Below are 14,169 nucleotides of genomic sequence, written 5' to 3' on the forward strand. Positions count from 1 at the left end.
GATACACATTTTTTTAATGTCAACTCCAGCCAGTGTAGACAACGGAGAAGCACAAAATCGAAGGATTCATTTGCGAAACTGTAAGGCAGTGATGGCTTTGACCAGGATGGTCCTCATGGGAGAGACATGGAGCTGAATTAGGGATATTTGGAGGGTAAAAATGGGTGTGCTTTGCTCTCCCCTCGAATAGCGGTGGTTTCAAGTTCACCGAGAGCCTGTCTTCCGGGAAGCAGAAGGTGTAAGTCCGACAGAGCCCTGCTGGGCATCAGAGCTCTGCCATGTGACCAAAGGGCCCTGTGAACTGTGATCGAGATCAGCAGCCCTGGGGCACCTGAGCGGCTCAGTCCGCTCAGTGTCTGACTTGATTTCAGCTCCGGTCACGATCTCACGGTTGGTGAGTTCGAGCCCCACGTTGGCCTCCGTGCTGACAGCACAGAGCCTGCTTGGGCTTCTCCCTCTACCCCTCTCTCTACTTCTTCCCCCACTCAAGCTCACATGCTCTATCTCTCAAAATAAATAAACTTAAAAAAATTATTAAAAAAAAAGATTATCGGTCTTTACCACGTGGTTCAACTTTTGTTGTTATGTTGCTTTTTTTTTTTTTAAGTTTATTTATTTATTTGGAGAGTGGGTGTGCGATGCATGAGCAGGGGAGGGTCAGAGAGAGAGGAAAAGAGAGGTTATTTTGCTTTGTTTTTAACAAAATAAATAAAACAGCGAAACGTGAACCTTAATCTAGTCAAGTAACATTTTGAGTTGGAATAAAATGTAGAGAAAAATACACCAGTCAGACACATTCAATACCTTTTTCACTGTCCCAGATCATAATTATATTACGCCTCTCTTTATTTTTTTAATCTTTTCTTAAAAAAAATTTTTTTTTAGTGTTTATTTACTTTCGAGACAGAGAGACAGAAGCGTGAGCAGGGGAGGGCAGAGAAAGGGAGATACAGAATCCAAAGCAGGCTCCAGGCTCTGAGCTGTCAGCACAGAGCCCGGTGCGGGGCTCGAACGCACAGATTTCGAGATCGTGACCTGAGCTGAATTTGGACGCTTAACCGACTGAGCCACCCAGGCGCCCCACACCTCTCTTTGAACTTGAGTAAAAATCAAGTCATCTCCTGGCATCTTGATGTCTCTTGGTTTTGGGGGATGACTTTTGATTCAGTTCTGTCTTTTGCACTCACATCGGTACTGAATCCCTGAGGCTTGTTTAATTTAGAAGGAAAGAAGCCTGACCTTGAGACAATTCAGTAGTTTACCAGGGAAAGTTACCCCAAAGTCCTTGCCACTTTTCCAAGTGCCCTGAATAGCCCCCCTATAGAGTTTCAGTATCTTTTCACTCTGATGGGGAAAATAAAACAACAGAAACATTATAGCCCTGTGGTAACCTTATTGGTGTCACAGTATTTGATTGACTTTCCCTGCCCCTCCCTCACATCGGACTATAGCAATTTTCCCGTATCTTGGCATTAGCTTTTTGTAATTGGGGGAAAAAAGACATAGTATACTCTGAATTTGCATTGAACTGTTACTTGGTAAACAACCTTCACAGGGGATTAGTACTTGCACGGAGGCCATTTTTCAAGGAGCTTAGAATTATAAAATCAGGTTTCCCCAGATTTTCTTTTAATGCAGTTCAACAGAACTATCGACTTTAATATTGAGTTTAGGGGGCGCCTGGGTGGCGCAGTCGGTTAAGCGTCCGACTTCAGCCAGGTCACGATCTCGCGGTCCGGGAGTTCGAGCCCCGCGTCGGGCTCTGGGCTGATGGCTCAGAGCCTGGAGCCTGTTTCCGATTCTGTGTCTCCCTCTCTCTCTGCCCCTCCCCCGTTCATGCTCTGTCTCTCTCTGTCCCAAAAATAAATAAACGTTGAAAAAAAAAATTTAAAAAAAAAATATTGAGTTTAGGTAGATTTATCATTCCTTTCTTCTTTATACTACCATTCACCTCCCTGTTTTTCTAGACCAACAAAACGTACCAGTCTTTCCTTTGAGTTCTCACACTCCAGAGCTTGTTGCATGCAGTTCTCTGACACCTTCCCCATGGGACGCGAGCCAAGCCAGTCGGAACAAGGCCACTGCAGATGTAGCTGTGTGCTGTGTCCTGCAGATGTGTGTCCCCCAACTTCACACGTGGAAACCCTAACCCCCAAGATGACGGTGGAGGAGGTGGGGCCTGTGGGAGGTGATGAGGTCATGAGGTGGAGCCCCCATGATTTACGAGGGCCTGGGATTCGTGCCCTCGTAAAAGGGCCCCCAGAAAACTTGCTTTCACGCTCATATCCCTGGTGTCTTTTGGGGCAGCCCCGTTTCCTCTTCTTCCAAGGCCAGACTGGACCAGGGCGCACCCATCTGACCTCTTTTTACCTTAATCACCAATGCAAAGACCCTGTCTCCACCTATAGTCACATTCTCAGGGTGGTGATTAGGGCTCGAACGTATGAATTCTGTGGGGCCGCAACACAGCCCATAGCACCCCACAATGCTGCTGCCGTCCCTGGGGTCTCAGGATGGGTGCAAGTGACCCCTGGAGTGGCATCCCAAGCTGGATACCGGTGGGAGCCACTGTAATGGCCAGTAATGACCTTCTCTCTTACCTAATAAATCAGAGGAAAAAGAGAGGCTATTGGGTGTGAATCCCTTCGCCTGGATCTTTCCAGTGCTCCAAACCTTCCATGGCTTCTTAGCTGGGACTCAAGTCCCCCAGGAACCCAGCATCTACCGGGGTTTCTGGCCTCAGGTCATGCTCCCCCGATCGGCTTGCTCCGTATGCTCTGGGGACACTGACCTCCTGGTGCCGCCATGAAAACACTCTCCTTTCCAGAAGCAGGGTGTTTCGGTCCCTACGTTTTGACTTGTGTTTATAACAGTTATTCTACAGCTACTGGCCAGAAAGCCTCCCCTGCTCCGTGCCTGCAAATGCCCCTTGTCCTTCACACTTTAGTCAAATGCCACCTCGTCAGGTGGCCACTCCCGACCCAGACCCCCCAACTGGAGTTCACGCCCACCCTTGTTTTTTTCACAGCAACACCCACTCTGAGTCTGGCCCCGCCCACGTGGTGTTCTCTCTTCTCCCTGCCCCCACGCCCAGGCCAGGGCCCCACCAGGCAGAGCTTCTCGGCGACACAAGTGGTGCTGTCTGTGTCATCCGTGCGTATTTCTATGTCTTCACGGTGTACACGGAGCAAAAGGAAAAAGGAAGGAGAGAGGAGGAGCAGGGAGGGAGAGAGGGAGAGAATAAAACCCAAGACTGCGTGATTCCCTATGCAGCCCACATTGACTTATCACACCTCTGGTATGAAGGTCCCCTCCTCTGTTTAAAGTTGAGCCAAACGTACCTTCTTCCGCAGTTTCAATGCAAGTTACACCTCCATTAGCTACCGCAGGAGGCAACGGCCCATGTCTTAGGCAGCAATGCACACACATTGCTTTGTCTGTCCTGGTGCAGCCCATGTTTTCTTAAGTAGAAATTCTCTTTCCCACGATCCCACCTCTGACCGTGTCATTCCACGGACTGCCAGGCACAGACCCCACCCCTAATCTCAAAGCTGGCCATGTGAAGGCTGGAACAATTCACTTTTCTCCGGGCCGCATGACCCCCTCCCGGCCAATCAAAACCTTCCCTAAGATTTTTGTGCCTGGAATTGGTGAAGAGGAATCCCGGTGCCTCACTGGTCGGTGGGCATAAGCGTGTGGTCCTGGCAGCCGTGTTCCCCTCGTGCGGAGAAGGCCCATTTCAGGGGAAGCCAAGGACACCAAAAAATAGAAAAGACTGAGATGAGAGATGGAGACAGGGTGTGGAGGAGGAAGGAGAGACAGACAGAAAGACAGAGACAGAGACATTGTAAGATAGCCTTAAAGTCAGCTTCATTTTTTTTTAGTTTGTTTTTGGTGTTTATTTATTTTTGAGAGAGACAGAGTGTGAGAGGAAAGGGACAGAGAGAGAGAGAGGGAGACACAGAATCCGAAGCAGGCTCCAGGCTCCGAGCTGTCAGCCCAGAGCCTGACGCGGGGCTCCAACTCACAAACCGCGAGATCATGACCTGAGCCGAAGTCGGACGCTCGACCAACTGAGCCCCGCCAGGCACGCGGCCCCCAATATTTTTAAAACCATTTGAATTGCATCTCCATCCTTGCAAGTCAAATGATTATGAAAAATAGAAAGCTTGAAGTTTCATCGATCCTTAGCAAATTTTCCATAAAATGTGGTCACAGGACCACGTACGGCCGGAGAGAGGTCGGCCTCCGTCTCCAGACAGTCGAGACTGGAATCCAGCCCTGTCTCTTACAAGACCACCTTACAGAGCACCATTTCTGTCCTTCATAAAGTGTAAATAATATGAGTACCCGCGGCTTGAGGTTGAGAGAATTCAGTGAATAACGTATTAGCACCTAATCGGCGTTCCATGAGTTGCGGTCATCGTGACTATTAGAGACATATATAGCAAGAATCGCCGAAATCAACTCAATAAAAGTAGCAGCACATATTTGAGTACGCCTTGAGTGTGAGGGTTCTCTACCCTCATACTCCTGTGCTGGGCACCCCGGGAAATGAGAGAATCGCGTATGGTCTTTGACGGCCTCCAGACGCCGACAATCCCGTTGGCAGGATTCTGAGATGCTTCATATCAAAGCAGAGCCTTTCCCTGTGTCTCCCACTTCAGCGATCAGCCCACACCAGGAGCAGAAAAGATGTCAGATCCTCTTTGGATCACATGTCCTTCGTACCGTCCCAGGCACAAAGCAGTAGTTCAATAAAAGCCTGCTGGATGAATGCAGCCTTAGGGAAAAGACAGCTGTTCTTTGGAAGTCGCTGTCACGGAACTGGCTCTTGAATGGTCAGCAGAGGATATACAGGAGGCTAGTGACAGAAGCAAACTCACTCCCGTGCTTCTGTGCGCTCTTCCGGGGTGGCGTCTCGTGAGGCCCCGGGTTTGGCTGCAGTGTTCTCTCTGAAAGTGAACAACACACTTCGCAGAGCTTCGCCACATACCTGAGTAAACGTGAGTTCTTTTAGATTGAACTATGCATCTTTTGTGTTCTCCCCGGCAGTTTGGCGACCGGACGGTGGGAGCATTTCTTCAGTTCCTCCCCCGCCCCCACCCCTACCCGCTCTCAACTACAGTCTCTTAGGGAAAATCCAGTCGTGTGTCAAGAACGCGCAGATCTACTCAGAATGACATTTCCTGGGGCGCCTGGGTGGCTTGGTCGGTTGAGCATCCGACTTCAGCTCAGGTCACCATCTCATGGTTCGTGAGATCGAGCCCTGCTTCGGGCTCTGTGTTGACAGCTCAGAGCCTGCTTCGGATCCTCTCTCTCTCTCCCTCCCTCGCTCATGCTCTCTCTCTAAAAAAAAAAAATGACATTTCCTTAAGGTTCCCCATCAAAATGAGCTGCCTCACCTTTGACTGTGCCGGGCCAGGGAGAAAGAACCGTTTTCCCAGCAGCCCTGGTGTTTCGTCTGCTCCCTGTTCAACTGTGCTGTGGAGCTTCTCAGGGACTGTAACTGCTTTAAAGCCACAGAAGCCTGACTTGGGGCTGTTAGCCAGGCCGTAGTCCGGCGGGTTGTTGCAGACAAGCGGTTTTCTCCGATGATTGTTCATTACAGCTTGTCTGTATTGATCGGTTTCTTGGGGTGACCGTCAACCGACATTTAAGGCTAGCTACCTTAATGGACAAAGGGATTTTGTTGAAAGGATACCGTTAAATCCCACAGTAGATGCCTGTTATATCTGAGGGAGAGCTGACTAATCTAAGGGGCAGGCAGGAAGCATGACTGGTGTGAGAAACCCAGCAACAGAAGGTCATGAACCATGGCTCTGGCATTCTGCCATAGATGTGTTTCAACACCCACATGCCTAGGTCAAAATTCCAAACGCCTGGGAGGAAGAATCTAATTGTCCCCGCTTAGGTCACGTGTCCACTCTTAGACCAAGGGAAAGTAACAAGGCTGTTGAAATAAGTCATGGGGATGTAACGTACAGCGTGGTGACTATAGTTAATAATAACGCTATTCCATTTTTGACAGTTGCTGAGAGAATAGATCTTACAAGTTCTCGTTACGAGAAAAAGGCTTCTGTACCTATGGACGGTGATGGAAGGGGACAATCTATTGTGGTGATCATTTTGCAATATATGAGTATCAAATCATCATGTTGTATCCTTGAAACTAATGTAACGCTATGTGTCAATTACACCTCAATAAAAAAAAAAGAAAGAAAGAAATATGACTATGGAGAGGCTCCCCCTATGGGTGGGTGTCTTAGTTTCCTGTTGTTTCTGTAATAAATTACCACAAACTCAGTGGTTTCAAACAACAGAAATGTATTCTGTTATGGGGCACCTGGGTGGCTCAGTGGGTTAAGAGTCCGACTTCTGCTCATGTCATGATCTCGAGGTTTGTGGGTTCGAACCCCGCGTGGGGCTCTGTGCTGACAGCTCAGAGCCTGGAGCCTGCTTCCGATTCTGTCTTCCTCTCTTCCTCTCTTCTGATTCTGTCTTCCCTCCCCAGCTCACACTCTGTCTCTCTTTCTGTCTAAATAAGTAAACAAACAAACATAAAATTTTTTTTAATGTACTCTGTTACAATTCTGGAGTTCAGAAGTCTAAACTCTATCCCATTGGGCTTGAAGCCAAGGTATTGGCAGGCTGGTTCCTTCTGGAGGCTGGGAGGGGAGAATCCATTTCCTCGCCTTTTTCCGCTTCTGGTGGCTGCCTGTGTTCTTTGGCTTGAGGTCTCTTCCTCTATCTTCAAAGCACGACCTTCGGCTTCCAACATTAAATCACCTTTCTATGCTTCTGTAGTCAGATCTCTCTCTACCTCCCTCTCATGAGGACTCTTGTAAGTACCCTTAGCATCTACCTAGATGATCCAGGATAATTCTTCCATCTCAGGATCCTTACCTTAATCTCACCTGCAAAATCCCTTTTGCCACCCAAGGTAACATTCAGAGGTTCCAAGGATCAGGATACGGATATCTTCGGGGGCCATCTTTATTCAGCCTGCTACAGTGGGGTAGGAGGTTTTCAGAGAAGGACAGGTGGATAAACATTCCACTACTGATATCGACTGATGAAACTGAGTGATTGCTACACCCCAAGCATTATGCTGAATACCTTACCCACATTGATTCATTTCATCTTTAGTGCTGCTTCAAGGGTGGGTGTTACTATCATCTCAATTTGACAAAGAAAGGAATTAAGACTCAAAGAGACAAGGGACACAGATTATCAGTAGAAGACTGAGTAGAGAAGGGACCCGGTCACATACCAGTTAGGAGTGAATTTGGGATTTTTAAAATATTTATTTATTTATTTATTTTTTTTAATGTGTATTTATTTATTTTTTTAAACACTTTGAAGAACAACTTCTTTTATTTTTTTTTTAAATGTTTATTTATTTTTGAGACAGAGAGAGACAGAGCATGAATGGGGGAGGGTCAGAGAGAGAGGGAGACACAGAATCCGAAGCAGGCTCCAGGCTCTGAGCTGTCAGCACAGAGCCCAATGCGGGGCTTGAACTCACAGATCACTAGATCATGACCTGAGCTGAAGTCAGACGTTTAGCCGACTGAGCCAGCCAGGTGCCCCAGTGTGTATTTATTTTTGAAAGAGAGAGCGAGCGTGAGCAGGTGAGGGGCAGAGAGAGAGGGAGACACAGAATCCAAAGTCGCTTCCAGGCTCTGAGTTGTCCGACACAGAGCCCGATGCCGGGCTCGAACTCAAGGACCACTAGGTCATGACCTGAGCCGAAGTCAGACACCCAACCAACTGAGCCACCCAGGCGCCCCGGATTTGAGATTTAAATTCAAGACTGACTGACTTCAAGCCTGTGTCACTAGGCTTTTATTGCTGGGCTATGTTCCTCAAAAGCCAACGTGTACCATTCCCAGGTGCATTGACGGATGGGAACCCAATTCACACTGGGAGGTTGGTTACGGCAAATTCTAAAGTCAGCAAAGCTTGTCTGCAGCCGTCTCTATGGCATTTTCTCTTCTCTGACAACTTTTCCTCAACATGCCGTACTGCTTCCCAGCAAATTCAATCCGTCCTCCAGATTTCTCTATCCCCAAATGAAATGACACGGTCCAGACCCATCCAACTTAGTTAAGTGACTGATTTATTGTCTACACCTAGGCAACAGGGAAATGGGACGCGATTAAAAATCATCCTGGGACAACACATGTAAACTGGAACTGTCCTTGGCAAGCTGGATGTATAGTCGATCCACACTGACATGTGTTGTGACTTACCTCCTCGGGGCCCCATTTGCAGACAGCTTATTAAAAGCAAGGAGTAAATAAGACATCATAAAGCGTTTGTAGGTAGTAATGGCTTATTATCTCTCTCAGGGGTCCGTATGAGTAGCTGAAAGAGATTTCAGTAAATCATGATGATTTTAACTCCAAAAGGAAAAAAAAACAAACCCCCAAATGGTACTGTTTCCAGTATTGAGAGAGTCTGGAGGTAAGATATGTATGTGGGGCGGGGAGAATGAGGGAGCAGGGAATAGAAGATAGAAAGAAGAATATTTTAGGTGGAGGAGTTTCTAGAACTTTCCACAAAAAAACTTCACATCAGTAGGGACCACTTCTGTGTGCCCCTAAGGCTAGTCTTGGGTCTTTCCCCTTTTGCTGTTGACTGTCTAACGGCCTTGACCCCAAGTCATCATGGATTTCAGCAGTGGGTCAGCAGGAAAGGGCAAACACTAGGAACCGGATGGGGGTTTGGAAGAGGAGTGTGTCTGGAAACTGGAATCAACAAAGTTCCCAGGATCCAAAAGATGTTGGTAGGTCTGGGCTTGGTCCAAGAAGACTCAGTCTGTTGGGTAGGGCGCCGTAACAAACGTGGTTCTCAGAAACCATCGGGACTTCACTTAAGTTTCCAGTGTGTGATGAGATTCCACCTGGTAAGCGAAGATACTTGGATAATAATTTGTGGTTCCAAGGAACGAACTAGAAAACGCTGAGCAAAGTATCCAAGTTCTAGACCAGTTGGTGAGATTCAAGTCCATTCTTGAAGCTTTGCTTAGAGAGAACTAGGAGGTAACCGAGAACTTGGGCAGAAGCCCAGGACCGTCGATTGGGAAGACAAGGCTGGAGTAAAGAAGGAAATTGCAAATTGGTGGTCAAACAACAGCGACTGACCAGCCGTCAGGTTTAGAGCATCACCAATTACATCAGTGCAGGCAGATCCCCCAGCACCTGGCTCCCACCGTGCCAACGGCTTCCCCAGTGCCCAGTCCTGCAATGTAGCTTCCCCAGAGCCCGATTTCTGCAGTATACAGTCAGCAGCTCCCAGCACCCAGCACCTAGCACCTAGCACCCAGCAACCGCCGCAGGTTGTTTCATAGTGTCTGCAGCGAGATCCCTCTCCACGAATGGCTTTCCGCAGCATGGATGGATTTCCAGAAGGTTCCACACCAACTGCTCTGCCATCCAATAAGCCATGCCATGCCCTCTAACAATTCCTGCATGTCAGTCCCGAGCTCTCTTTACATCTGCAATTCCGACATTCTTTAGAATTCCCTCTACTTCCTACCAGTCAATTCCTTGTGATAGCAATCATTGTTATAGTTAATAATTATATTAAACTTTCCCCTTTCAAATGTCCCTGTGGTTGCTGTCTCCTCACCGAACCCTGACTCCCGCAGAGAGCACTGACCACAGAGCCCGGGCATGGATTGAAATGCGTCTCCCTTCATCTTATGCTATTAGTGGGGGGCCCATAATGTAGGTTCACAGACCCCCAGAAGCCTTTGAATAGAATTCAGGGTGTTCATGAACCAGGATGAGGAAAAAAAAAATACATCTCTGTTTTGACTAACCTCTAACTGAAGTTTAGTATTTCCTTCAATGACGAATGTAATGGAGGCAGCAGCCACAGTAGTTACAACACTTATTAGACCGGCTGCCATATTTGTTGTTAATGCGGGAAGAAGCACAGATGTAAATATTTCACAATTACCTGTCGTGTAAATGTTTTTGAAGTTTTTATTTTCTGAAAAACTTCGAGAACTCTGAGAAGCAGTTTCAACACATTGCCAAGGGGATCCACGGCCTAAGAAAGGTTAAGGACCTCGTTCTGTAAGCAATGGGAGTTTCCGGCAGGTGCACGGTGAGCCAGCTGAATGCTTAATTTCCCAGCATCCCTTGGCGCTAGTGTGACCGCGTGACCAACTTTGGCTAACGAGACGTGAACCGAAGCAATGCAGGCAACTTCTGTGCCATTCCATTAAAGTTAAAATGTCTTCCTCCCTTCTTTTCTTTCTTTCCTGGGGCTGGAATAAGGACACAGTGGTGGGGCGCTGGATCTGTCTTGTCAGATGAGGTAACAGACGCTGCATATTGAGGATGTAAGAGCTACAAGATAGAAAGAAACTGGAATCCCAACATCTTAGAGCCACCATCAGAGACTCAACTCTTTTTTTTTAAGTTTATTTATTTTTTTTTTAATTTTTTTTTTGAACATTTTTAAATTTTATTTTTGAGACAGAGAGAGACAGAGCATGAACGGGGGAGGGGCAGAGAGAAAGGGAGACACAGAATCGGAAGCAGGCTCCAGGCTCCGAGCCATCAGCCCAGAGCCCGACGCGGGGCTCGAACTCCCGGACCGCGAGATCGTGACCTGAGCCGAAGTCGGACGCTCAACTGACTGAGCCACCCAGGCGCCCCTATTTATTTGTTTTAAGAGAGAGAGAAGGCAGAGAGAGAGGGAGAGAGAGAGAGAGAGAATCCCAAGCAAGTTCCGCACTGTCAGCACAGAGCACGATTGATGCAGGGCTCGAACCCACAAACCGTGAGACCTGAGCTGAGATCAAGAGTCCTACGCTTACTGACTGAGCCACCTAGGTGCCCCAACAGCCTAAACTCTTAGGTGAGGAACATGACTTTGTTTACATCACTGGTATTTGGGGTTTTGTACCTGAATCAGTATCCTTATGCAAAAAGTCTGTGAAGTGTGCAGAAAATCTGAGCAGTATTAGAAACCGAATCCAAATTGTTTGGGCTAAAACCTCTTTGACACATCGATTTAGCGAGGAGACTACTAGGGAGAGGGAGGATGTGGGTGGCGGGACTTCGGCTGCCTCTGGATGGGAAGCTAATTGGCTCCTATTCGCTGTGGATTCCAGCGTGTCTAAGTGCGTCTGTCAGGCGTTCATTCTACTCATCCCTTGCCTGGGTCATTTGGGCAATTTCCAAGTACGATGCACATTATATTTAGTCCAAAAGAAGGATTTCATTCTTTTGTTGCCTCATCCATCCATTCATTTATTTATTGCTTCGTTCTTCAACAAAGGGTTTTGGAACACTGGCCGTGACCTTGTTCTCAGAGTCCCCTAAAGACTGGGGACATGATGGCAAAGAAGTCGGTGTCTGATTTGCGGAAGCTCTCATTTGCACCTGCTTTATGGGCACTATTGAATAGACTAAGTTACCAAGGTTCTGACTTAAGGGTTCAAGATCTTAATTTTTTTTTTCAACGTTTATTTATTTTTGGGACAGAGAGAGACAGAGCATGAACGGGGGAGGGGCAGAGAGAGAGGGAGACACAGAATCGGAAACAGGCTCCAGGCTCGGAGCCATCAGCCCAGAGCCCGACGCGGGGCTCGAACTCCCGGACCGCGAGATCGTGACCTGGCTGAAGTCGGACGCCCAACCGACTGCACCACTCAGGCGCCCCAAGGGTTCAAGATCTTAAATGCGGGGCACCTGAATGGCTCAGTCGGTTAAGCGTCCGACTTCGGCTCACGTCATGATCTCATGGTTCGTGAGTTTGAGCCCCGCGTCCAGCTCAGCTCTGGGCTGACAGCTCGGAGCCTGGAGCCCGCTTCAGATTCTGTGTCTCCCTCTGCTGCTTGCACTCTCTCTCACACGGTCTCAAAAATAAATAAACATTAAAAAAAAAAGGATCTTAAATGCAATAAAGGTTTTTCTAGTAATTTCTGATATTTTGCTTGATCCAAAGAAATTCAATTATTTAAGTTTTCTAAAAATTACCCATGAAAATGAGTATCTGAAAAAAAAAGCCAGCAAATGATGACTCAGTTGTTAAGATGCGTAATAGTAATAATAATAGATAACAGGTATGGAATGCTTTTTGTGTGCCATTTAGTGCGTCGACGGCTGCATATTAATGAAATGCCTGATCACTCCTTCTCTCGATGTCCCGTCTTGCTTAGAAATGCCACCCAAGTCCAGTTAGTGGCCCAGTACTGTCCGTCCCACAGGTGAATTTGAACTTCCCCTTGTGATTCTGTTTCCTCCTCTTTATACTGCCACTGCCCTGCTTCTGATCTCTTCCATTTCTCCTCTGAACTCATTGCAATAGCTTCCTACCTAGCCTCTCCAACTCTTCCCTCACTACAGTCCACCCTCTGCTTCACTTCCAGACGATTGTTCTCTCGTCTCTGCCCTGCTTCGGGGCTCTCAGTGCTCCCCAGTGTCTGCAGGCTTCCCACCCTGAAGTTCAAGGTCCTGCAGAAGCTGCTTATGTAACTTCTCGCCCTGCCACCTTACTAAGCTGCAGCTGCACCAGGCTCCCTGTTTCCCAGACACATGATGACATTTCACGCCTCTGTGCAGCTGTTCATGCTGTTCCCCTCGCCCGAAATACCCTTCCTGTCTTTCTGTGCCCTCAGAAATCCTACCGTTCAGGGTTTATCTCACCAGTCTCCTCCTTTGTGAGGTCACCCGTCTGAGACCTGATGCCCCGCTCCTCCCGCCCCCCACCTCCCTGCAGCAAAGTGAGTGTCTTCCTTCTCTCCACTTTCAAGGCACATAGCACACACAGGCTTTTATTTCAGCACTTACCACAGGGTATGGTTTTTACTTGAGAACCTTTTTCATCTACTGGACAGCAGTCGCTTGCAGTTTCTTCCAGTTCAAAACATGCCGTCTGGCCTGTGCCACGCATTCCTGCTACGAACGGATGACCTGGTCCGTCACAGAACCGTCACCTCTGACCGCGTCCTTTCATTGTCTCGAAATGCTGGTCACCTGGGAGTAAGAACACCATTGGCAGCCTCCTTGCCCTGGCCCCTCTCCCTCCGCTTCCCTGCTCACCTCTCCAACCCTTTCCAGAAGTCCTTTGCCCTCTCGTCATTTAACCTCACCCCCTTTCAGTGATTGGAGCTTTAGGTAGAGCAGAGCAAACTCCTCTTAGACCCCCAAACCTCAGTCCTTCCAAGGCAGTACAGGGTCAGCAGGTGACCGGCTCTCAAGCCTGGGCTAGGGGCTGCCTTAAAACTGTTCAGCGAGCAGATCCGAGGGCAGGATACTCATGTTAATTATAGTTATGCCCCTTAAGAGTCTAGCAAAATGCTATGAGCCCGGCATCACTTACAAAACTCTTAATTAAATGCATGAGGAAAACAAACTGAGGGGCATAAAGTGCAAACCCAGAGATATCCAATTCAAAGTATTTACAGTAGATGGAGCTATGTATTTCCCTGTGGTCTATTCTGTATTTCATATATCATGTGAAATTATTACCATTTTGGCATCTATTAATCAGTTGAAACTCTTTGCTTAAATATATTAAGACGCCATGGGACCCACTTGCCCCGGACATCCTTGTTAGCAAGATATTGGCAGAAAGTGTTATTAACGAGGTTCCTGAGAAATTGTACTGTGATTGAAAGCAATTGGTACAAGTAATCGATATTATCCAAAGCCAGAGATACACCCTAATGTGAACTGTGAACTTTGGGTGATTATGATGTGTCACTGTGGGGACAGCAGTTGTAACAAATGTCCCCTTCTGGTGGGGGACATTGATAATGGGGGAGGCTAACTGTGGAAGGGGGGAGGGGGCATATGGGAAATCTCTGTACTTTCCTTTCAATTTTGCTGTGAACCTAAAACTGTTCCCCAAAAAGTTAAGCCTGAAAAATAAAAGCCAGGGATACAATGACATCTTGAAGGCCCCGATAGATATCCTGTGCAAAGGACATTCATATTTCATATAAGGGCAGTCAATTTCAAATAAAGAGGTCAACCCCACTTGTAATCTTAAAAACTCAAGAAAAGGTATTCTTTTATAAATAAATTTCTAAAATATATTTTCTAAGTTAACCAAAACGTACGTGAAAATGCTCAAACGTGGTGATGTTCTGTTCAAACTGCTGTATTCTTAGTAATCATAATTGTCTCAATTCTTCCGGAA

The sequence above is a fragment of the Prionailurus bengalensis genome, chromosome B3 (genome assembly GCF_016509475.1).
Source record: "Prionailurus bengalensis isolate Pbe53 chromosome B3, Fcat_Pben_1.1_paternal_pri, whole genome shotgun sequence".
NCBI classification, from domain to species: domain Eukaryota; kingdom Metazoa; phylum Chordata; class Mammalia; order Carnivora; family Felidae; genus Prionailurus; species Prionailurus bengalensis.